This window comes from Mustela nivalis, assembly GCF_964662115.1.
Source record: "Mustela nivalis genome assembly, chromosome: 5".
Classification (NCBI taxonomy): domain Eukaryota; kingdom Metazoa; phylum Chordata; class Mammalia; order Carnivora; family Mustelidae; genus Mustela; species Mustela nivalis.
The window spans coordinates 11000765-11026371 of NC_139024.1; the positions used below are offsets into that span (position 1 = coordinate 11000765).

At 38.8% G+C, this 25607-nt stretch overlaps 1 long non-coding RNA gene across 1 annotated transcript; it reads left to right on the plus strand.

Moving 5' to 3' along the window:
* Window positions 1–1033: 1033 nt before the first annotated feature.
* On the plus strand, window positions 1034–25370 carry LOC309864239. The gene is made up of 3 exons (XR_014311408.1): window positions 1034–1170; window positions 23905–23990; window positions 25127–25370. It is a non-coding gene; the product is annotated as an uncharacterized lncRNA (long non-coding RNA).
* Window positions 25371–25607: the final 237 nt, after the last annotated feature.

Sequence of the window (25607 nt, forward strand, 5' to 3'; positions counted from 1 at the left end):
CATCAAAGGCATAATCCTTCATTCAGAATCTTTTTCATCACTTAAAATAGCCCTCTTGCCTTTGTTGAAGTTTTCTGCCTTCAGAGACAGGAGGTCAAATCTCCTCCAATGGAGGAAATAAAATGGGGGAGGAAAACCAGCTGTAACCTTTGTGCTCCAAACCTGATAGATGGGATATGATTTTATTTTATTTATTTAATTTTTTTTAAAGCGAGTGACTGCTTGGCTACCCTGATTTCTGAAGAAGCACCTGCAAAAAAAAAAAAAAAAAAGTGTTTTTTAAACAGAAAATGTTAAGAGAAAAAGTCTGTGCTAATATATATATTTCAACAAAGTTTCTAGAGAGAAAAAATGATCTCCAAATTGTTTGAGATAGTCAGCCTCGCTCTATTACATCTGTGTAGCAGTAGGGTATAACAAAGCGAAAGATTTAAGGCAATTTTGACACCTTAAAGCAGAACTGCTAGCACTGCACCGGCTTTTAAACCCAAAGAGGATTCAGCCTGCTCACTTATTACTTTCCACATCTTCAAAAGGACAATGTCTCTTTTTTAATCTCTTGGCTTTGCTGTGAAACCATGGGAAGTTATTGACTTTCCAGGCACTTTAAGTACACAATCAGGCAGAAAAGGGACATTGGTGCACTCGGGGGCTGTGAGTTCAAATTCTCATCTCTTTGTGGCACTCTCCTCTCCACTCAAATAGAATCGGAAAGGGCACAGCAAACAGCGAGGGGCTGCCACGCTTTGTGCCCGGGCCCTCTCACTGAGTCACGGGCACCTGAAGCCATTCAGTTCAAGACAGTCCCCTTTGTCCTGGCTGTTGTTTTTTTTTAATCTTGACAGCTCCCAGGGTTCTGCTGGATGGCGTGTGCAGAAATGCCATGCTTCCTTGTAGCCCCTGTGAGCTAAAATAATGAACAAGCAATTAAATCTCATGCTTGAGGGCCTGTGCTGATTGCTTGCAGGAGAGGGGCACGGCCCAGCCTTGTGCTCTGTGCGTGGGGCTCGGGGCCTGGCTCCTGGCTCTGTTTCTCTTGGAGGAGAAGCCGTGGCAGCTGGTAGGCTGCAGGAGGGCTGGGGCCCCGGAGGAAAGGGACTCCGTGGGAAGCCAGTGTTCGCTGAGGTACCTGTACTGGAAATGGGTGCGAGCCGACATTGTCCTCATGAGGTCTTATTGTTGGATTGTAACTTGCTGGTAAAACACTGTCATCTGTGACCCTGCTTTTTCTTTATGTATGTATATATTTTCTTTAAAATAATATCCTCTACAGTGAAATAATGTTTATTAAGGGCATTTAAAAAGAAAAATATTCCTGGCATGTGGTAAATACTGGGCTTTGTTTACGTAGTTGCTGCCAGGAGGCTGTCTTCTCTGTCTCTGAGTTTCCAGGCAGCCCCCCCGTTTTGGAGAGGGGGTGTTGGGGATGGTGGCGGCTTGACCAGCCTCACACAGGAGTAAGTGGTAGAGCCAGGAATGGATTCTGGCGGTTTGCTTGGGGAAGCAGGGTTCTTAACCCTTCTGCTGGTCTACCTCAATATTAATTAATTAAAGACGTAATTAATAATTTAATAAATACTTCCATTAATAATGCAATAGGTACCTATTGAAATTGTAGTGGGGCTTGCCCCTGGGAATTCAAGGGTAAGCAAGACATGACTTATTTCCTGTACTACTGGATCATACACTGTAGTGTAGGAGACAGACAGAGAGGGAAAGGAACACATGATTGTATGACAGCCTGTGATAAGCGCCATGCAATAAAATCACGTGATTTTATGGAACAGCTCAACGGAGGCTCTAAACTAGTGCGAGGGGTCATAGGGTACCTTTCTGAAGAATGAGCTTGAACTGAGATCTGATGGATGACTAAGGGGAGAAGGAGGCAGTGTAGTATAGGGGAGGGGAAGCAGGGGAGAGGAGGCTGGTGAGGCAGCCAGGTCATGTGGGATTGTATAGGTCTCATTAAGAATTTTATTTCTGATCCCAGGAGCAATGCAGAGTCGTGGAAGGGCACGAGCAGGACAGTGACACCGTGACATTTGCGTGGGGTGGGGGGCTTCAGCTGCAGCAAAGGAATGTGTGGGAGGGGACGGTTTAGGAGATGGATGATGGCAAGTCCCACCTGTGTGGTGGAAGAAAGATGGAGGTCTAGAGGCATATTCGTGAGCTCTTTAGGAGGCAGAATGGACAGGGCTTGTGATGGTTGGATTTGGGGAGGCATCAGGGATGATTGGTTTCATGGCTGGGTGAGTGGCGGTAACCTCTAGGTGAGATGGAGACTGTTGTGGGGAGGACGACTACGTTTGGGAGAGAACTTGAACTTGGTTAAGACCTATTGAGTGTGAGATGTCCCCAAGTGGGGATACTGCATAAATTCTTGTACCTGAGGGTCTGAAATTCAAATGAGAGTTTGGAGACAACTGAAAATTGAAGCCGCTTGTGCGGACTGAGATGTGGATGAGATATCTCTGAGAGAGGCTATAAAATGGAAAGGGGAAAGTCTTGGAGGGAAACAGGAGATCCGGTGGGGAGGGACTGCAAGAGGCCGGAGCAGCAGGGGGAGACCAGAGGGGTGGGCGCAGCTCAGGGTGCAGAGACTTTGGGAGAAGGGCCTGTAGGGGGAACGCTGCTGAGCACCTCCCCCCACAACACAGGCCCCCAAGCCCCCCACCTCCGCCCCGGGGGGAGCAGGATGTTCCCTCATCTTCACAAACACCTTGCAAGGCAGGAATTCTTTTCTTTATTTAATAGATAAGGGAGCTGAGTCTCAAGGAAGTTAAATAACTGTGGGGTAAGATTTGAAACTGGTTTTGCAGGTCCAGATCCTGCTTCTGTCCCTGTCTCTCCTTGGCTCAGATCCTTTCACATTCAAGTTTGTTGTCTCCCAGCCATCGCCCCTTCCCCCCACCAGAAAAGAAACAACATAATGGTATTTTTTGTTTGTTAGGAAATCATGATGAGAAAAAGAACGGCAACTGACATTTAATGTGAGGCTTATAAACTGATTAAGGCTTTTGAATAGATGATAAATAAATAGGCTTTTAAAACCCCTGTAGTTGACCCCTTATTAGACTGTTTATTTCAAAACTGACAGCACAGCTAAAACAATGGCTGAGGGACTGCATATGTCTTTGCCTCAATTACTCTCAGAGCCAATTTAGTAAGGACGATTTTTCTGAAGTTAGCCAATGCAATTCAAAACCAGAGAGGTAGAAGGAGGGCCAGTGGTTGAAGATGCATGTGGAATATCACAATAGGGATGAAGAGAGTAAAAATGAACTGGGGTTTTTTGTTTGTTCATTTTTTCCCTTCTTTTTCATCTTTATGAACATCCAAAGTTGAGGCAAAGGGATAAAGTGAATTGATCTCAAAGATAATTTTAGGCATACTCTACTGAAAATTCACCTTCCCCACTTCATACGCAGATTAAGAAAACCCATACACGGGCTGATGTGGGTTTGTTTGATTACAGGGGTTTTGAGTACTCTGATGCTTGTGGTAGTATTTATAATGAGAAGGTGAGGAATACAGGTATATATGACTCGCTGACTGGGAAAAAAATATAAGGATTCAGACTGAGACTTGGGAAGGTTGACCTGGTGTCTGTGGGAGAAGGTTGACAAAAAGAAATTTTAAATACTTTAATGAAACAAAGTTCTGGAAATACATGAAACCTAAAAATAAGGGGAAAAAGACAGAGTCCCCAGTTGGGTGGGTTGGCGCTTTTTGAGAGCCTGGGCCTCGCTCTACCCTTGCCCTTTCTCTACTGGTCTGAAGAATGGTCTTCCTCACAAGAGCATGAGTATATTGGCATGTCCTATTCATCCTTGTTTCCTGGTGCATAGTTAGGTGCTAGAGCAGGGTAGAGAGTTGTTAGATAAATAAACATTTGTTAGGAGTTAAACAAGTATGAAAATGCCAGGAATAGAGACCAGGAAAAGGGAAAGAAGATGAGCCTGGTCTTTGTGCCAGGAGAAAGAATGTGGGAGATTTTGTGTTCCTGGATGCCCAGGGGAATATTCCTCATGACTTGAATGGAAGACTAAGACCTGGATAACTCCTTCAAGAGGTCTTCTACTCAGGAGTGGTTCAGGTGGAAGAGAAATTCTGTTGGAAGCAACACAGTGGAGTTGGGTGTCAAGAGGGAGGCCTGAGCAATGCTAAGGCCTGAACTAACCAGTAGAAGGGAAGCCCGCGTGCTACCATGAAAACAGCCCAGGGGTAGTAGATGTCAAGGAGGTGAGGGGGAAAGACCTTTTTAGTCCAAGGATCTGGTCTGTGGAGATGGGCCTCTCCTCCCCATCATTTTCTTGCTTTGGTTCCTAGGAAGAGGGAGGTCCTAAACCTCATGGAGACTCACATTGTAAGTAAATCCATGGAAGTAAGAATAAAAAACAAGCAGAAGATGACCAGTGTGATTTGCCTCTTTGTAACAGTGGATCTCTCTCCTAATTGATTCATTGGAGGCTAGTATGCAGATTGCGCAGTGCTTTCCTGAAGACCTAATTTTCTTTGTGACCTCACAGAGGACATGCTCCCCTGAAGGTGGGCCTCTAGCTGTCGTGAAGTTCAGAGACTTCTGAAGGATCATTACATTTTCCTCTCCTTTGTGGGCCAAAAAGGTCTCTGGATAAGAAAACTTTATCTGCCAGGGGCATTAATTAATCAACTAACTAATTAATTAAATTAATTAATTAAAGTGTATCATTGTGATTCACTATATTTCATATAAATTAGTCTGTTGAAGGGGGACTCATCAACTGTCTTGAAGTTGGTGGCTGTGGTGTTTTTTTTTTTTTTTTGATTCCGTAATATTCTTGGTACAATACCATAGGTTTAAATGCAGTTGGATAGGGAAGGATGAAGCTCAAAATAAGAATCATGTGGTATAAACCCGTGAACATCAAAGTAGTGGAAATATGTGCTTTTTATTTTTTATCTGAATTACTTGCTATCAGGCTTTGGGAAAGTATTTCTATAAGTAAGATTTTAATGGATTTTTGATTCCAAGTTTTTAGCATTATGGAATGATGGCTTTTAGCTTTTTCTTCAGTACAGGGGAAGAAACAAAAGATAAGACTCAGTTCTCCACACTAATGGAGAAGCTAGGCCAAAAGCCAGGCAGCTTCTGTGAATGGGTTTGGAGTCACACAGCGACTCATACTTGCCTGAGCTTTGACAGGTTTCATAACCTCCCTAAATGTATCAGATGGGTATCTCAGAGAAGTATGTGATGATTAAGTGAAATAATTCACGAGTGTTCTGCCGCCATGCCCAACGTAGTGTACAAGAAGTGCTTACAAATAGAGACGGTTATCTTTTTATTTTTTTCACATTATTGAAATTTGTCTTTAGGCTATAATGGGACTTTCTTTTGTTGTCCCTTTGACTCAGAAATTTACTCCTGAATATTATTATTCCCTTTATGTATGGATTTCCCCCCTAGAATTGTTGATATTGATTGAATACATGGATGCATATGATAATGATTTTCAGACTCTGCATATTATCTGAAAAAAAAAAAAAAGTGGGCACTAAACCTTTGGAAGTCTTTGACTTAGTTGAAGATTAAATATATTAAAACTTTTTTAAAAGGATGTTATTTATTTATTTGAGAGAGAGATCACAAGTAGGCAGAGAGGCAGGTAGAGGGGGGAAGCAGGCCCTCTGCTGAACAGAGAACCGCCCCCCAACCCCGGGAGATTGCAGGGCTCAATCCCAGGACTCTGAAACCATGAGCTGAGTCAAAGGCAGAGGCTTAACCCACTGAGCCACCCAGGTGCCCCTCTATTAAAACCTTTTAAAAGACATTTGTGTTCTTAAGGAATGCGTCCTCGATAACTTTCTTATTTAAGATATATTCTTAAGCTCCAACTCTAAGTTGCATTTATCTTTAAAGAGATTTTTTTAGTCCTTTGAAAAATTTTCTAAAAGGCTTCTCCGGAATGCATCATCTAACGTTTCCTATCTTGCTGAAAATATGTTTTGGGCAAAAATTCCTGTGCTACTGAAATGTATTTATCTTCTACAGCTAATGATTTTTTTGTTGGTCAACCTACTGGTTGTATGACAACTGATTGGGATATGGGCTTTATTTCAATTGGTATGACACCGGAAAACCTTGGCAACAAATTGGTATGTATTCTGGAAGGATACTTTAATCTTTCCTGCCTTAAAGATGGTTCAAGTAGGGGATCAAAGGTTAGGCATTATTTTTCAACTTTTCAGCAATTTCCAGTTTAAGTTCTACCATTGGCTTCCTAGCAGGATGTCATGAACCTGTTTTATCCTTCAATAGTTCCTCATATTTTTTTCCTCACCAATATTCAAACTAGCTTTTAAAATTTTTAAATTTTAGAAAATAAAGTGGGTAGAACACATTGGGCATTAAGGACTGTAAAATTCCAAGTTTCTGGCTCACTCTATGTGATTTGTTTACTCTATCTATGCATGTCTTGGTTTCCTAGCGATTAAGACTTGGTTATAAATGTTGCTACTTACCCACCTGTCAAGGATGGTGTGAGAATGAGTAATAATATCCGAGCCATATTTTTGCTCCTTAGACGAAAGGTGCTATATAAATACAAAGTGTTATTTCATTAAAAATACTTGTATGATAGCAGCATATGTTAAATTCAATTTCCTTGACCAATTTTATAAATATATTTTGGTGTTACAATATGGTTGTTTTTAATGGTTAATATGTGTGTATTCTACACTCTGTTTTGTTTTCTCTCTGGATGGTGTAATATATCAAATATTTAAGAAAAATAAAGACATTCTAGTTAGACCGTAAAGCTTAATGTTCATGCTAAATGTTACTTACTTTTGTGCATTTAACTAGACGTTAGTGACATACCTACAAATATAGTGGATTTGAACCTCACATCAATATAACAAGGTCTAACAAAAATGAAACTTGGATAAACAGTATATTTTTCTTATCAGTCTTAGCTCCATATCAAAGATTAGCAGCTTCTGTGATAGACGCACTACATAGATCCTGGGTTCAGTGGCTGGGGATGATGACCATTGATGTTCAGTGGAAGGATATAGGAATCCATGCTTGGCCCCGGTGAAAGGTGACCACTTCTTGACTCATATTACCAACCTGGTAATCTCTCTTTTTGCAGAAAAGATGGATTTAAACCTTTTACAGGACTGTAGATGGCCCAGAGAACACAGGTGTGTCAGATATATGGAGACATCCCATGACTGCTGCATAGTATGGTGATTTTTTTTTTTTAAGATTTTATTTATTTTTTAAATATAATTTTTTATTTTTTATAAACATATATTTTTATCCCCAGGGGTACAGGTCTGTGAATCACCAGGTTTACATACTTCGCAGCACTCACCCAAGCACATACCCTCCCCAATGTCCATAATCCCACCCCCTTCTCCCAAAGCCCCTCCCCCCAGCAACCCTCAGTTTGTTTTGTGAGATTAAGAGTCACTTATGGTTTGTCTCCCTCCCAATCCCATCTTGTTTCATTGATTCTTCTCCTACCCACTTAAGCCCCCATGTTGCATCACCACTTCCTCATATCAGGGAGATCATATGATAGTTGTCTTTCTCTGCTTGACTTATTTCGCTAAGCATGATACGCTCTAGTTCCATCCATGTTGTCGCAAATGGCAAGATTTCATTTCTTTTGATGGCTGCATAGTATTCCATTGTGTATCTATACCACATCTTCTTGATCCATTCATCTGTTGATGGACATCTAGGTTCTTTCCATAGTTTGGCTATTGTGGACATTGCTGCTATAAACATTTGGGTGCACGTGCCCCTTTGGATCACTACGTTTGTATCTTTAGGGTAAATACCCAGTAGTGCAACTGCTGGGTCATAGGGCAGTTCTATTTTCAACATTTTGAGGAACCTCCATGCTGTTTTCCAGAGTGGCTGCACCAGCTTGCATTCCCACCAACAGTGTAGGAGGGTTCCCCTTTCTCCACATCCTCGCCAGCATCTGTCATTTCCTGACTTGTTGATTTTAGCCATTCTGACTGGTGTGAGGTGATATTGCATTGTGGTTTTGATTTGTATTTCCCTGATGCTGATTGATATGGAGCACTTTTTCATGTGTCTGTTGGCCATCTGGATGTCTTGTGATTTTTTTTTTTAAGATAATTTGTTAAAATGCAGAATAGGCATTCTAGAAAGTAATAATAAGAGCTTTTAGCAGTCTCTTTGTTCTGTTCTTATTTTTCTCAGCAAATTACTTGGCTTCCTACCTCACAGATGAGAAATTTCATCACCCATAACTCTTACTAAATTATTGGTAAGATCTATTTTTTTAAACTTTTTAGTTTGAAATAATCTTGGATTTACTGAAGAGTTACTAAGAGAGTCTAGAGTGTTCCCATACACCTTGCCCTGGTTTCCCTAAGATTAAGTGCTCAAGAAACCATGGCACATTTATTAAAACCAAGAGATTAACTTTGGTGTAATACCATGAGCTAAACTACTGGCTTTACTTGGACTTAACATTAATGTACTTTTTCTGTCTCGGGATACCGTTCAGGATATCATACTACATTTAGCTGTCATGTCTTCTTAGGTTCTCCAATCTGGGACCATTTCTGTCTTTCTTGTCTTTCAAACATTCTGAATAATGTTCAGGTATTTTGAAGAATGCCTCTTGGTTTGAGTTTATCTGATGTTTTCTCATAAATATACTGAGGTTATGGATTTTGGGTGAGACTATCACAGAGGTGATTACCCTTCACATTGTATTATCTCAATGGGCATATCCTGTCAAGGAGGCTAATTGCAAGTGATGTTAACCTTGATCACTTGGTTAAGGTGATGTCTGTTAGTTCTCTCCACTGTCAAGTTACTATTTCCCCTTGTTGTGTAGTATATTCATTAAAGGCAGGCACTAAAGCCAGTCCACACTCAAGGGGAGGGGAATTAAACCCCACCTCCTGAAGGGAGGGCTGTCAAAGAATTTGGGGTCATGTTTTCAAACTGCAACCATAACTAGCAAATTTGGGGAGGGATACACATGTGATGCAAATACCTTGTTCATAAAATTTCACCCACTACTTTTAGTAGTTATCAATTAACATTGCCCTCGGCAATGATTATGGTGATGTTCACTCAATGGTTGCAAACAGACAGGACTTGTTGGATTTGAAAATATTCTGCCTCTCCAGGTGGAAAATGATGCCAAAATTAAGAAATGATGCGAGGTCAGATTAACTTGGGGCACAGCCATGACACATTGAGCAGAGGTGAAGCCATGACCATATGGGCGGCAACAAGAGCCAGGTCTGTTCTACCTGCTGCCCTTTTAAGCTCATGCAAGCTCATCTAATGGTTAGATCTAAATATGAATCCAGAATCTTAGCTACAAAGAAATGAGGAAAATAAAGTTACTGGTTGGGTGTCTGTGCTTTTAGTTATGTGCTATGAAAGGAGAAGGGCACATTTTTGGGGAGCAGCTAGCAGGCCCCTTCAGGTCCCAGATACCCTCTCATTTTAAGGCAGAGCTGCCAGGCTTATACTTGCCAGATGCAATAGGATGTAAAAACATTGGTTCTTTGATCTTTATGTCCAGCAGGCCATCTGGCCTATACAAGGAGAGGAGAGAGTTCAGACAACTGAGAGGATTGTGCATGGATTCAACGACAGAGGGTGAAATATTTTGTTCTTCACCTCCTTTCCCAGAGGGAATAAAGGGGTGCTCCAAATGAAGTATGAAAGCCTCCAGAAGAATTTCACAGAGATTGCGGTGCCTGCCGGAGGTGAGCCTGATACCTGGAGTGGTAGGAATTCTCAGGCTCACCCTGGTACATGCAAGTAGAAAGGAGTGAGGAGTTCTGGAGGACTTAATATGTCGCCTGGAGACTCTGGGTATGGGAACTTGGAGACCAGTATTTGTTTCCTGCCTGGAGGATACTGGAGACCCACAATGGGCATAATCTGCCTATGGTGAGAGCAACCTGTTCTCCTAGCATCCGCAGGGTCAAGACTGTCCTGGATATGGTCCCAGTGAATACTGCCCAAGGGAGCTGGGATGAGCCGTCCTGATGAACCTTTGCTCACAAGGGCAGCCCTTGCTTAAGAGGACATAGTAACAGTAAGAATGAGAGTCTAAGGGCTACATTGCACAGACATTAGGGTATGAAAGACTAACAAAAATTAAGGTGGAAGCCAAGACAAAGTTAAGGAGCTGTGCAGCTTAGAGATTCCTGTGAGGGTCACTGATGAACCTCGAAATTGGCTCAGTGAGAGGGCCAAACATTATACTCCTGCCATGATGGAAAACAGGACAGCCAGATGGCATTAGCCAAGAGAGAGAACATCTATAATTTTAAGTAAGTTAAAAAAAGCTTTGATCCAGTATTATTACTATTATTAGTTCAGTTTCTCTCTACTCATTTTCTGACCTGTTATGCCTCAAGAAGTAGAGTGAATAGGAGAAGAGGATGGGAAGATCCAGGAGAGAGAATGACAGAACAGATCATACCTTCATGACTTTGATCCAGGAGTCTGGCCTGAGCTGGGAGAGGGGAGGAGCTTTGAAATGGATGTGATATTGACCTTTGATTTATACTGGAATTTATGCTTCAAGACCGAAAGACCTATGGTTATGTCCCCCTCAAGACTGAAATGTTTGGTACCTAAAATGAGTTTTGAAATTTGAGACTATTACAAATGAATGGAACCTTAAAATCATGGAGTTTGTGTGAGATGTGAAGTGGCGAGGGAAGGAGGAATTCAACCCAGTACGTTGGAAGCCTGTGCACGAGAGAGGAAACCCATTTTCCCTTTGTGTGCCCATGACAGCAGCCCATTCAGTGAAGGGACTGGACTGTCTTCATTGTACTTTGGGTCCTAGTCATCCCCTCACTACTTTCCTGTGGTCTGGTCAGAATGGAATGGGTGATGCTCTTAATATCACTGATGATGAGACCACATGTACTTACTGTAGCCCTAAGATTTTGGCTTTGAAGGAAGAGAAAATCCTTCTTCTTCTTTTTTTTTTTTTAAATACATGAACTTGTCTCTTGGTGGATCTTATATTTTATTATGCAACGATGATTTTTAACATGAATGCAAGACTGTTAACAATGAACCATGAGTTTAGGCTTTCATTCTTTAACATTTTCTTGGTGTCCTGATTGATGTTGAATGTATTGATTATTTCCCCTGACTTAAAGTCCTCTGCCAATCAGATAAACATACTCAATTACTTAGGAGATAATTTCAGGTGCTCAGAGCATCAACCTAATAGTGGCTTAAACAAGATTCAAGTTTCTTTCTTTCCTAAAAATCTGGGTATAAGCAGAATTCTCCATGGGGTCAGAAATCTCATTTCTCCCCCATCCCTAGACCAAATTGTCTCACCAGTGTGTTCATATTCTAATCAATGAATGACGAAAGTAAAGGAGGGGAGCATATCTTCAATTTAAGGACATGATCTGCAGAGCACACCACATCTGCTTTCACCCTGTTGAACAGCACTTAGTCACATGACTATGCCAACTTGTAAAGAAGGCTGGAACAGTAGCCTTTTTTTTTTTTTTTTTTCCCGCTCTGTGTTCAACTACTCTGCTAAAAATTCTATTATCTGAAAAAAGAGGAAAATCGGAAGACAATGAGCAATCTTTGCCACACATAATTTCTGTGTTTGCAAGTAATTAGAGATTTAACCTGTCATTGTTATGGGCATAACTGTGGTCTTAATCTTCAAGTTTATAATGCTTCCTTGATTAACCTAGGGTCATGGAATTTAGTCAGACACAAATCCACCCAATGCCAAATTTCATTCATTGTACATTTCTGTTTCTTTCCCTGAAGGATCACAAGACAGCCTTTTACTAAATATCTTACTGAAATCTAGATACGGTATGATTGTGTCCTTCCCATAATCTCCATCTACCACCCTATCAATACAGGAAATGAGGTTTGCTCAGCAAGACTTAATCTGAGCGAACCTACCTTTTCCTTCATGGCTCTATTTTCCCGAGAGCTCACCAACTACCTGTTTAACAATCCTGACCAAAACTTTGTGAGGGGAATTCATTTCCACTGTATTCACTGCAATTTTTGGAATTCCTGCTGTTACCATTTTTGAAAGTCAGATAGACGATTTTCAAAGCACCTATTTTCAACGTGCAGTTCCCCGTACTATTTTCATTACTTCCCAAGGATTACAGGTGCTCAGTGAATCACAGATGCAAATTCTTCTAATTTCATAATGTATTAGTTTGTGAGGGCTGCTGTAATAAAGTAACACAAACGGGGTGGCTTAAACAACAAAGATTTATTTCTCACAGTTCTGGCGGCTGGAAGTTCAAGATCAAGGTGTCAACAGGTTTGGTTTTCCCTGAGGCCTCTCTCCTTGACTTGCTTATGGTTGCCTCTTTGCTGTGTCTTCATAGGATCTTCTTGATATGTGTGAGTGATATAAAATAACTTGAAGTAATTCACATTTTTCTAGAAAATTATACATTTGACTGTTTTCAATGTATTGGACAGCAGTCAGATTGGAGGAGGGACCACCCTAATGACCTCATTTTAACCTAACACATCTTTAAAGACTCTGTCTCCAAATATGGTCTTAAATATACATTTTAAATATACATCTTAAATATACATTTAAGATCCTGGGAATGGGGGCTTCAACATATAAATTTAGAGGGGATATAATTCAACCCATAGCATGTACTATAAATATCTTCTGGGATGAAAGTCATTATTTCATTTAAAGGAATCAGGGGCTTTCTTATTTCAGGTAATCTTATTTCAGAATTTGCGAGGTAGAAACATGGCCTAGGATTTTGTTACTCAAAGTGCATATCAAAGTTTTGCTCCAGACCTACTTGAATAGGATCTGTATTTCATGATACCCACCCCCAACCCCAGCGCTGATTTGTGTGCCTACTAAAATTTGAGAATTGCTGGGCTGGGGACCCAGTAATTCTTCCACAAATTGTGTCTTCTTCCCCAAGAGGTTCCTGATAGAAATACACACAGAAGGGACAATAGCAAAGGAAATCAAAGTATCAATGCATTGCTAGCCAGGCTTGGGGTGAAAAACTCAATGAAGAGAACTCTCTGCTAACCTATGTTGGAGCACAAAGAGAGAGAAGCAGAAACCACCATATTTTCTTCCACATCCAATTGATAGTCTAGATATCACTTTTCTTGTCAACCGTATATAAAAGAGAGTTTGAAAAAAAGGGGGGAATGCAGCTGGTCTTGGGTCAGGTCATGATCCTGATGCATGGGTGGAATGTCTTAGGGAACAAGGAGAGAAGAAGGGGTAAAGAGAGTGTTGTGAGGTGATGGGATGGGGTATGAAGGGAATGTCCTTGCATTTGGACCTAGTTTTGATCCCAGCAGCCTTCTCCTCCTGTGCCTTTCTTACTGACATTACCACTCTCAGTTTCCAGTCAAAAAACCCACCCAAACTTTCAGGGGCAGGTTCGGTGACGTCAGAATTAGAAGAGCATAATTCCTTCAAAGGCTGGAAGGCCCACTATGCTACGGTCTAAGGTCCATTTGGGTGAGTCAGGAGCTTACCTTGTCCCACTTTTTTTACTCCCTTTTTCTTCAGCACAACTTTTCATATGTATCCTTCAGATTTCAACTATGGTATCACTCTCTCAGGACGCTTTTGTTTCCTCCTGAGACTGAATTAGGAGCCCGCCTCATTGCATTTATTGCACAGGGTAGTAATAGCTGATCTGCTCCTCTGTTTCCTTTCCTCACTCTGGGATGACATAGCCTTTGTTCCCCATCAAACCTTCCAGGTGGCAGGGCATCTGGGTTCAAAACCCACAGAAATGTTTCATGTGTATGATTGTTAAGCAGGTTGGAAAATTATGTTTATACAGTTTTAAAGATGCATACATGATATATTTTATAGAAGATATATTTACATTATTGCTGCAATAAAACTGCATATTCATGGAAATGTTCCCAGATATCCTTTTTCAAGATGTTTAATCCATAGCTTGAGTTTTGAAAAGCAGTTTCTTTTTCAACTGTTGTTGAGAAGTTCTCTTGCTTTTTTTAAGGGGCAGATTAAATGTGATTTTTTTTTGAAACTTATTTTTTTTTAGTAGCAAACTACTTAGAGCTTCTTTCGATCATAGAAAAGGTCAGCAAACTGGGAATACTTGTCGCTTCGTAAAAGAATTATGTGCAGCTCAACTGTAAATTTGACAATTATTTAAAATAACTCTCCTCAAACTGAACCATGAACTTCTTTGTAGAGCAGCACATTTTCACTGTCTTTCACCAATTTTATTGTGAAATATTGTAAATTTTTTACTGTATTTTAAAGGTTTTAGCAACTAATCATGATAATCTGTGGCCCTTTATGCATTTCTGTCTTCCTGTCTTTGCTGCAATTTTTGCATCCAAAAATAGTGAATGTATTTAAGGCGCGGTACTATCTCTGTAAACTTAATCAGGGGCATGTTAAAGGTCAGATCATAGTGGCTGAGGGCCACCTACTTTTCTTAGGGTACTTACCCCACAGTAGGTGACCCCTGTCTGCACACATAAGCACCTAATAAGGATGCAGTATAGTGTTCATATTAAATATTGATCAGGATTAATTTCTCTTTCAGTTTTAGCTAAAAATGATATAGAAATTTAAAGATGTTTAAAGATGTTTAATCAATCCACTGGTGGATTGATCCCACTGTCATGTATTAAACTCCCCAGTACATTTGGAATTTATTACTTACCCTTCACTCCTATTACAATTATCTGTGATTCTGCCACTGTAGCTGATATCACATTGTCTTAATTATTCTGACTTTAAAATAAGCTTTGTTGTGTCAATAGCAAATTTCATGTTTTTTTTAATTTTTTGAGCATTATCTTAGCTTTTCCTAAACTTGTAATCTTCTTCATGAATTTTATGTTCAGTTCCTCAAGTTCCATACCTATGTGGTACAATTTTTGTTAGAACGCATTGAATTTGTAGACTAATCTGGAGAGACACTCCGTTAAATTTTTATGTTGCTGACCCGTTCCATCTATGAATATGGTGTACCTTTCCATTTATTTAGGTTTTCTTCTAAGCCCTTCAATAATATTTTAGAATTTGCCTTCTAATGACTTGCTACATTTTTGTTTGCATAGATTGCATATACCTGCGATGTCTTCTACCTTGGTGCTGGGGGATATTTTGGTCAAGTGCTTGAATGGAAACACGTAAACGAATTAAATTTCCCTTATTCCCTGTGCCCCCAGCTACTTGTGTCTCTTGAGCCTGTGGGATGCATGCAACTTTATGCTGTGTGACATAGATTATGCCTTGGGTTCTTTTACATCTCTGCTGAGAAATATCCTGCTGCATACCCCTTCTTTGGTGACAGTGAATGGAAAGCTTGTTGAAATCCTAATCAGTAGACTGGAAGATGAAGCACAAGAATGACTTCAGAGCACAGAGCAAATGTATAAAGTGGCTGAAATGATGTGGGAAAAGAGATAGGAATAGATCCCAAGGTGTAATATGTGAATAATAGGGATTCCATATTACTCAAGAAACACTGAAAGAAAATATCCACGAGGTAAGAAGAGACTTAATCCGGAGATTGAAAAATGTCACGAAGGTCTAAGGAGGACTGAAGAGAAAAGACAGAATTCAAGCTTATCCTGTAAAATTTATGAAAGTGGGTGATAAAAGAATAAAAACCTATAGGCTCCCAGATGGAAAGAAACAAATTACTACAGAGTAGATTTTTGTTTGTTTTTAATGATTATGTTAAAACAATATTTTATTCTGTTGCAGAGAAAAATACAAGTTTTATGTGATGGTCTTGAATCCAGCAATCTCAATGCATTTTCTTATTTGGTTCTAATGATGTTTTTGAAAATGTTCTTGTTTTTTCTATGTAGATAATTGCACTATCTGTAAGTGATGAAAACAATGGTTTTTCTTTTCCAGTTCTTATGTATTTAATCACTTTTTGTTGATTATTGTTTTTGTTCAGTCCTTCCAGGGCTATGCACTCTAAAAATGGTGATGCCTGAGAAAATTCTTAGTGTTATCACTCTCTGTAAGGTTTGCTGTAGATTTTTGGTAGAGATATTTCGTGAGACCTTGTATTTTTAGTATATTTAAAGCATTCATTATTAATGAAATATTGAATTTTGTTAAACTCTGTTTTTCATTTATTTAGATGGCCACATAGTTTTTCTTTCTTCATCTATTAATGTTTGAAATGATTGTAATAGCAAATCATCCTTGCATTTTTAGAGTAATCTCCACTTGGTTGTTCTGTTTTTTTGTTGTATTTCACCAATTTTCATAAAATATTACATTAATGGATTGTGCTTGCTAATATTTTATTTGGGAATTTTTTTTTTTTTTACATCTACCTTATGTTATTAACCTATAGTTTTCCTTTCTTGAACTACAGAGTGGATTACTCATGTAATGCTTTGACATCTAGGAAAATTTCTCCCATTTTCTATTCTTTGAAATTGCCTTACAGATTATGTAAAGATTATTTGTTGAAAATTTGTTAACTTATCTGAGTTTTGTGTCTACTCTCAGGGAAAGATATCAAAGTAAATTTATATATAATAGTTTATAAATCATCATGGTTATAAAATAACTTTAAGTAATTCACATTTTTCTAGAAAATTATACATTTGACTAAGTTTTCAATGTATTGGCATGAAATTGTTGATGGCATTCTGTTGGCTTAAAAAATCTTAAATGTATTGATAGTTATTTCCTTTTTTCCTCAAATTGTTATTTTTTTCATTTCATTATTCTTGATTAATGATATTGCCAGACTTTTTATTTTGTGGTATATAAGTCGTTTTAAAAAAATATGTGTCTTACAAATTGTCTCTACATTTTCCAGTCTTTTTAATTTTGACTCATACGTGTTACTTCTTTTCTTCTTATCTTTGAATTTATTGATTTTTCTGCAGATTAATAAGCTAAATACTTAGTTCATTTATTTTCAATATTAAAAAAATATAGTTAGGTCACACATTATACTAATTAAGTCACATTTTGGCTCTATTTTCCAGGTTTTGATATGTAATAGTTTTTACATGTTTTGTTCCAAATATGTTGTTATTTTTATTGTGATTTCTCTTTAACTATAATTTATTCCATAATACATGTGGGGAAACACATCAAGGTAGATCCAGGCATGTATAATGTTGCTATCTCTTTATTGTCTTATTTCCAGTTAAACTGTATTATTATTGGAGAATGTATTCTCAGCAGAATATCAGTTCTTGAAATATGTATCAGCTCTTGAAGTTCATCATAATATCTTCATGATCTAGTAGGCAGGACTTTTTTTTTTGCAAATATTTCATGTTTGCTCTTACATTAAACTTGTTAATTTTGTCCTTAAAATCTTTAGCCTCGATAATAGTTTCTTAACTAGATTTTTTTGTTTGATAGAGGTGTGTCAACATTGCATCATTATTCTGTCACTTCTGGGCTTTATATATTTTGAAGCTATGTGCATGAGTGCATGTAATTTCATGATTTTCATAATTTATTGCTAGAACATTTTCCTTTGTTGTTATACAGTAGCTTTGATCTCTATTAATTATCTTTTCTGAAATTCTAAATTGTCTGATAATTTGCTGTGTTGGAATTTATGGCTGCTCATATTTGCTTGGGATATATTTTTCTGTGTCTTTATTTTAAATATTTCCATGAGGCTTTGTTGTAACATTTTTGAAAACACTATACAGCTGAAAAAATCCACCTGATAATCCCTATTTTTAAGAGGGTTTAATTTATTTACATTTTTAAGGTTACTTATGTGTCAGTATTTACTTCCAATATCTAATTTAACCTCTCTGGTGTACCCTCCTTTTTCCTTGCCTCTTTCCCCTCTCTTCCACACTTCTATTGGGTTGGTAGAATTTTCTTTATCCTTCTGCATCTGAGAATATCTTTTTTTTTCTTTTGATCTCAGTCAGGAGTAATATGTGAACTAAGTATAACTTCTAAGTTGACTATTATTTTCTCTGAGCACTTTCAAGATATTATTCCATTGTAACCTGAACTTTCTTGTTTCTCATGAAAGTCTGTAGTTGGTCTAACTGGCCATTCACTTATAGCCTTTTCCTTTTTTTGAGGGAGCACATGTCAAAGATTTATTTAACTCATGAATGAGAAAATTAAAAAGATGGTGAGCTGGCTCTAAAAAGCATAAGAGAGGCAGAAGTATTTATAGTCCCTGAAAGAAGAAGTGCTACATCACATACAAAACTGCTTAATGCACAAGACTGGCTAATGCCATAGTTATAAGCAATACAACTTTCACCTTTGTGATGAAATCTTCCCAATCAGGCAGAAACCATTTGCTTATCCATAGGGTAAAATTAATTTACATTGCCATATGACAGAAATAATTTGAGTAATTATTTTTGTACAGAGTGAAGCCTATCTTTACTGATTTGTAAAGTACCCTAATTAATAGTGAACGATTAAAGCATATAAATCTAGAGAATCAGATAATCCTAGGGCAGTTCTGTTAGATGATGGTCTAGGTATGACTTTGAAAGGACACGAGTCATCTTTTCATCTCTTTCCAAGTTTTGGAATTTTTTTATGTGTGTTTATAAATTGTCTCCATGGACTATTTTTACTTCAAAAATTCATGGGTAAAACATTCAGTATTAATGAACACATATGCACTGTAGTATAGTAATCAAATCTAGAGTCATATGGCATTAAGCAACTATTAAAATAAAAACGTTGTCAAAGATTAAAAAAATATGATTGGATTTTACAATGATCACTATTTTTAATCACTGCTTGTATTTTTTCTATTTTGAGCATAAAAAGCCAACCCCAAGAAAATTTTCTCCTTCAGATATTGTCTAGTGCCTAAAAATTTGTGTGAATTCCTCTCTCTGTAATGTCTCCTAATATACTAAGGTTTCCAGGCTGCCAGAAAGTGACCCGTCTTACTACCTGTAAGTCTGGGACCCTACAAGACAGAAAAAAAGGAGAGCGGGGTATTTTTTTGTTTGTTTGTTTGTTTTAAGATTTTATTTATTTATTTGACAGGCAGAGATCACAAGTAGGCAGAGAAGCAGGCAGAAGCAGACTCCCCCCTGAGCAGAGAGCCCGATGTGGGGCTTGATGTGGGGCTCGATCCCACGACCCTGGGATCAGGACCTGAGCTGAAGGCAGAAGCTTTAACTCACTGAGCCACCCAGGTGCCCCCAGGAGAGCAGTTTTATTGAAGAACTTTGTAGGCATTGGTTCCATTGAAGGGTGACCCTTGATCCTTAATGGTGGGTTTTTCAGATCCGATTAAATGAGATTTATTCTGAAACATGACACTTCAGATACAGCCTTTTTTATACAGGGCATTAATTACATTTTGATTAATTTTATTAAATGAAGGCAAATAACTACGTTGCCATTAAAGGTAAGGCACATATTAAGGAGGGCACATATTACATGGAGCACTGGGTGTGGTGGTGCATAAACAATGAATCTTGGAACACTGAAAAAATACAATTAAAATTAAAAAATAAATAAATAAAAATAAATTTTAAAAAGTATTTGTTTCTGAATTTTAGGGAGCCAGAAAACAAAATGCAAACAGTTTTTTTTTTTTTTTAATTTCATTTATTTGACAGAGAGAGATCACAGAGAAAGAGGGAGAAGCATACTCCCTGCTGAGCAGAGACCCCGATTCGGGGCTCTATCCCAGAATCCTGAGAACATGACCTGAGCCGAAGGCAGAGGCTTAACCCACTGAGCCACCCAGGAGCGCGCAAGCACACAGTTATTAAATTGAGATTAGATGAGCAAGAAGATGACCCAACAGTTCTGCTCTTAAATGTATATGCAGGGACTACAATATACTTGTTTGTATATACTACAGAAAGGGACTCAAACAGATGCTTGCATGCAAATAGTCATTGCAGCGTTATTCACAATAGCCAAATGTGGAAACAATCTAGGTGTCTTATCAACTGATGAATGGATAAACAAAATGTTATATACACACACACACACACACACACACACACACACACACACAATGGAATATTATTCAGCCATAAAAAATTAAGTTCCATAAATACTATGACATAGATGAAACTTGAAAGCCTTATGCCAAGTGAAATAAACCAGATATAAAAAATCAAATACGGTGGCCCTCGCCACCCCCACCTGTGATTTTGCTCTCTGTGGTCTTTACCTGTGGTCACCCAAAGTTCAGAAACAGATGATCATCCTTCTGACATGTGCTCAGAAGGTGAATAGCAGCCCAAGGCTATGTCTCAATGCCTACATTATTCCCCTCAGGTCATCTCATCACATAAGCATTTTATCATGTCCCATCTTTAGAAGAAGAAAAGGGATAAGCACAGTACCGTAAAATATTTGAAAGAGAGAAAGAGACGACATTCACATAGATTTTTTTTTTTAGGATTTTATTTTTTGAGAGAGAGAGAGCACACACATGAGAAGAGAGAGGCGCAGAGGGAGAAGGAGAGGAGACTCTCGAGCAGCCTGCTCGCTGAGCACAGAGCCTGACACGGGGCTTGGTCCCATGGCCCTGAGATCATGATCCGAGCTGACCAGGAGTTGGGCACTAAATGGACCTAGCCACCCATGTTCCTGTCACATAGATTTATTACAGTATATTGTTAAAATTGTTTTATTTTATGTTAGTTATTGCTGTTAATCTCTTACTGTGCCTAATTTATAAATTACACCTTATCATAGGTATGCATGTTTAGGGAAAATAAACATAGTATACCTAGGGTTCAGTACTATCCATAGCCTCAGACATTTACTGGGATCTTGGAACACAACCCCTAGAGGTAAGGGGGGACAACTGTATGTATAATTCACTTATATGACATGTCTAAGCAAATTCATATAGACAGAAAATAGATTTGAGGTTACCAGGAGTTGGAGAATGGAGAGTTATTACTGAAAGGGTACAGAGTTTCTGTTGGGGCAACAACAAAATCTTGGAAATAGATACAGTGACATTTGCCCAACATAGTGCACATAGTTAATGCCACTGAATCGTACTCCTAAAAATAGTTAGAAGGACAAATTTTGTGGTATAATTACTTTACAAAAGTTAAAATAAAAAAGGAAAGGAATAGATAGAAAAGAAATAGAAAAGAAAGAGAAAGGGCTTTTTCTATAGCCAGAAAACAGAACGTTAAAAACTCTACTAGCCTTATTCCAGAATAAATGATCACAATTAGATGTTTGTGGGTTCCTTCAGTCATTCTTAATTTATACTTCTTCTATTGGACCTTGAGTCATCAGTTGGCCTCTATAAAATGTTCTAGTACTGAATTCAAAAGCATCCTGGAAATCCCACATCCCTCTGACAATTTTCTAAGAGATGTCACCTTCTAAGTCTATTTTTTGAAATACCAATTGTTAAAAATACCTGGCAGTGTCCTTTTCGTGAGCTCTGAGGCTGTTCTTCTTTACTGAAGACCAAATTTCTGGCCTGTGGCTTAAAGGAAAGCCTTCAGGCAAGCATGAGAGAGAGGCAGAAGCCATCTGTTTGTGATAGAGTAGCTAACCGTATCAGAATGGAGAAGAGTTGAGTTCTCTGAGTATGATACATACCTCTTTGGTGAGGTTTTGATCAATGTATCCCCTTAGAACAGAAGCTATATTGTGCTCTATGCTGATAAAATCGGGGAAAAGACATATTCCTGAAGCCGTGAGCAGATAAAATTCCAGTGATGTTCTTCCAATGACTTTCTGCATGTTTATTTGATTATTTTTTTTGCTGTTGCATATGTACAGAAAGGGATGAAATCAGGAGATCTAGCTAATAAATACTTTCAACTCCACTCTGTGCCCGTTATTTGATTTTATATTACTCTGAATTTTGTGTTTTCTTTTGTTTTGAGAGAGAGCGAGCCCTGCGTAGGGGGTGGGAGGGAAAAGGAGAGAGAGAATCTTAAATAGGCTCCATGCTCAACATGGGGTACCCCATGAGACAAGATCTCATGACCCTAAGATCATGACCTGAGCCGAAATCAAGAGTAAGATACTTAACTGACCGAATCACCCAGGCACCCACTGTTCTATTTTATATTATAATACAACATTGCCCCAACAAAAATACTTGTGGTTTTATTTTTCTCTGTCAGCAACAAATTATTTTTCTCTTTATTGTACTAATTGAGGGATCAATAATTTTTATATATTAGAGACGGGGTATGTTTCTTTCCTTTGGATTAATGGTGCAGACCTTGATAACCTGTGCTAAAAATACAAGATTAGAAATACTTCTCTCTGCCCTTCTCAAGCTTACATTCCCCATAAAGTTGGTCCATTAATTACAAATTGTTAATATGAGTTATGCAGGTATCTTGTGCTCTGTTTTCTACCAAAGAACTTTATTCCAAAGTGTCTGATGCTGACAGCTGATTCAATGCACACGTTTGTAAAACAATTTTCTATTAAACAACTCTTGGGAGAGAAAAACAAGTTGTTTAATTAAAGTCTAACTGACTTCCTTCCCAAGTTATGTGCCTATTTATTCATTTAGATGAGCTTAATAACAAATACAGTTTTGAGGATAAGAAAAATAACACAAGTAATCACTCTTTAGAAAGCTGGATATTAGATTACAATTCACCACAGGGAGATTTCTTTCTACATGGTTTTGAGTGTGTGTGTGTGTGTGTGTGTGTGTGTGTGTGTGTTTTATATTAAAAAATTTTTTTTTTTCTATAAGCTCCTGTTAATGTCATGCCTGAGCTCCTTCCTTGTAACTGGCCCCTTCCTCTCTCCGAATTAGGGCTGGTTACTGGGGACTGGATAGGTTCAGGTGGAAGACGATTAGAGGTGAACATCAAATCTAAAAGACCTGAGCTTTAGGAGAGCATACTAGCAGGTGGATATGTCATGCTCCCTGCCCGTAGACAGGTTTGTTCAGACAGGAGGCTGGTGGGAGAAGTGTGGACATGGGAACAGAGGCTTTGGGGAGGTAAAGTGGTGTGACAGCTCCAGAGACTGTGACCCAAGGAGGCACTAGGTAGGCAAACAAAGCAGGAATTTTGTGCAGTGCTTAAAATGCTTTTTGCTGATTCTTTCAAAATTATTTGTCTCAAGTCTGTGCTCACGCCAAGAAGGCAAGGACAGTGTTAGTCTGGTTCACTGCTAAGATCATAGTGTTTGGCAGAATTCCTATTGTGTAGTTGGTGCCAATAGATATTGTTGAGTTAATGAATGGAATAAAGCAAAATTTTCAGGGACATAGATTCTAGCATTTTATAAATCAGGGGGCTTCATTCCAAAAAAAAGCAGCAAGAGTCTAGATGAACCTTGATACAAGACCAGTGTAGGGTCCCGTTGACCCCAGGTAGCCTGGAGTCCTGCACCAGAGTAGAGCTGCCTTTACAGCTCAAACAGCTCCTGTGGGAATGCTTATAGGTGCCCAGGGCAGGGAAATGTGCCGGTCCCCACACAATCCCCCTTGTTATTTTCCTTCCCTTTTCCTTGGGGCTCCTGCCTTCTGGGTTTTTTGCGGTCTGCTGGTCTGCTGTAGCAGGAAGCTGAGGTAAGCACACCAGGCGTGGATCCAGGAATTGTGGGAAACATGAAAGGATATCAAAGGGTCAGAAGCCCTGTGAACCATCGAAATCCTGATTTAATAATCAAATGCCATCAAAGAAGTGTGAATTCAAAGAAAAATGAGCTCTGCTGGAAGATGCTCCTTTTCTTTCTCTTTTCTTCTCTCTCTCCTCCCTTCCTCTCTCCCTCCCTCTCTCTCTTATTTTCTTTTGTATATGTGGCTAGAGCAAAATCTGGATCTTGAAATTATTGATACTGAAAAACTTGCTGTCTGGTGAGTCTTAAGAAATCTCTGCCTTCTGGGATGGCCGCTAGGATTTGTCCCTAACAGGTTCTCCATTTGTCTTTCTAGTGGTGGAAGAGATCACTTTGGGATGTTGAGACAGATGTGTAGAGGCACTCAGAGTTCTTGGGAACAGCCCTAGAATCTGAATGAAGGTGCTTCAGATATTGGTATATTAAATTATGTGTAAGAAATATAAATTTGTCTTATCTGGGGGTGAATTTTTATCTCTATAAAATTTTCATCAAAGGGACACCTGGGTAGCTAAGTCAGTTAGGCAACTGCCTTTGGCTCAGGTCATGATCCCGGAGTCCTGGGATTGCGTCCCGCATCGGGGGTCCCAGCTCCACGGGGAGTCTGCTTCTCTCTCTGACCTTCTCCTCGCTCATGTTCTCTCTCACTGTCTCTCTCTCAAATAAATGAAATCTTTAAAAATTTTTTTCATCATAATATTTTCCCCTGGCTGAAGACAAGAAGTTGCATTTGGGTCTAGACTGAACGCTGACACCTTGATCTCAGACTTCCCAGCCTCTAGAACTGTGAGAAATATACCTGGTGTTTATAAACCATGAGTTTATGGTATTTTTTGTTACCACAGCCCGAACAAACTAAGACCCTTAGGGGCAGAGAAATTTAAATGTAAAGTGATGTAAAAAATTAAAAAAATTAAGAAACATTTTTAAACCTATATTCTATTCTTCCTTTACTAACTTCTATATCTTGTAAAGTCAGTATATGCTATATTCACTTCAGCTGTGCTTTAAGAAATTAAGTATCAAAGCTGTATCCATATTTGCAATGACATAGATTCAGGTAAGCTTTATGGGAAAGAAAAAACTAGATGGAAGAATGACATGCAGAGAAGCCCAGAGCAGTGTTCTGGAATGGGAGGGAGAGCCATCTGCTGGGATGCATGTGTGGATATAGTAAGGATACCCTGAGGTATCCTTGATCAAAAATGATCCTGTGATCAAAAATGATCACAACATAAGACAGGGGCTGTGTGTTACCACACAAGATGGGACTGGGGTTTTGTTCATTGGGTATTGAAGAGAAGGATAAATTTTTTAATTGGTTGTATTCAATATATGTACATTATTGAGTGTACACACACACACACACACACACACACACACACATGTATATGCATGATCTCTTTAGGAAACTGTTAAGAAATATGTATCACATCCATGCATTTTGGCCCTGACGTCCTGTATTTTATCGGTGGCTGACTTTAAGAGCAGTGATAACATGTGATTTATTTTTTGCTCTTATGTTTTTTCCTTTTCAGTGATGCACATCTTGGAATTGAACCAAATATGCTTCATTCTTAATAGAATATAAGCTTAAAATTCCTGTGAGCCAAACCAGATGGACTGTCCCAAACCCAAACAATCAAGTGATAAGATCTGGGTTGGTTAAACTTTAGCCCCACAGTGTACTATGGAATTCATCCTGCACATCCTGCTTACCTGACTAGGTAAAAATAATCATCCATTAAGCAATAAAAATCTTTACTCGGATTCCAATGGAAATTTGGTCTTTTATTGTTTTTTTTCCTGCTTTTTCTCCCTTGAATTCTTCTCTAATTTCCTCATAATTCGATTCTCATTCTACATCACCACCGCTCCAGAGCACATGTCCTCTCCCCAGGAACCAGCAGGCATTCCCACATCTATTTGTCTACCCTGTACCTTTATTTCCCAGGCAGTTTTAGAATAATTATTATCCCTCTATCTTTTTATTGCTTTGGCTCTGGTCTCACTAAATAT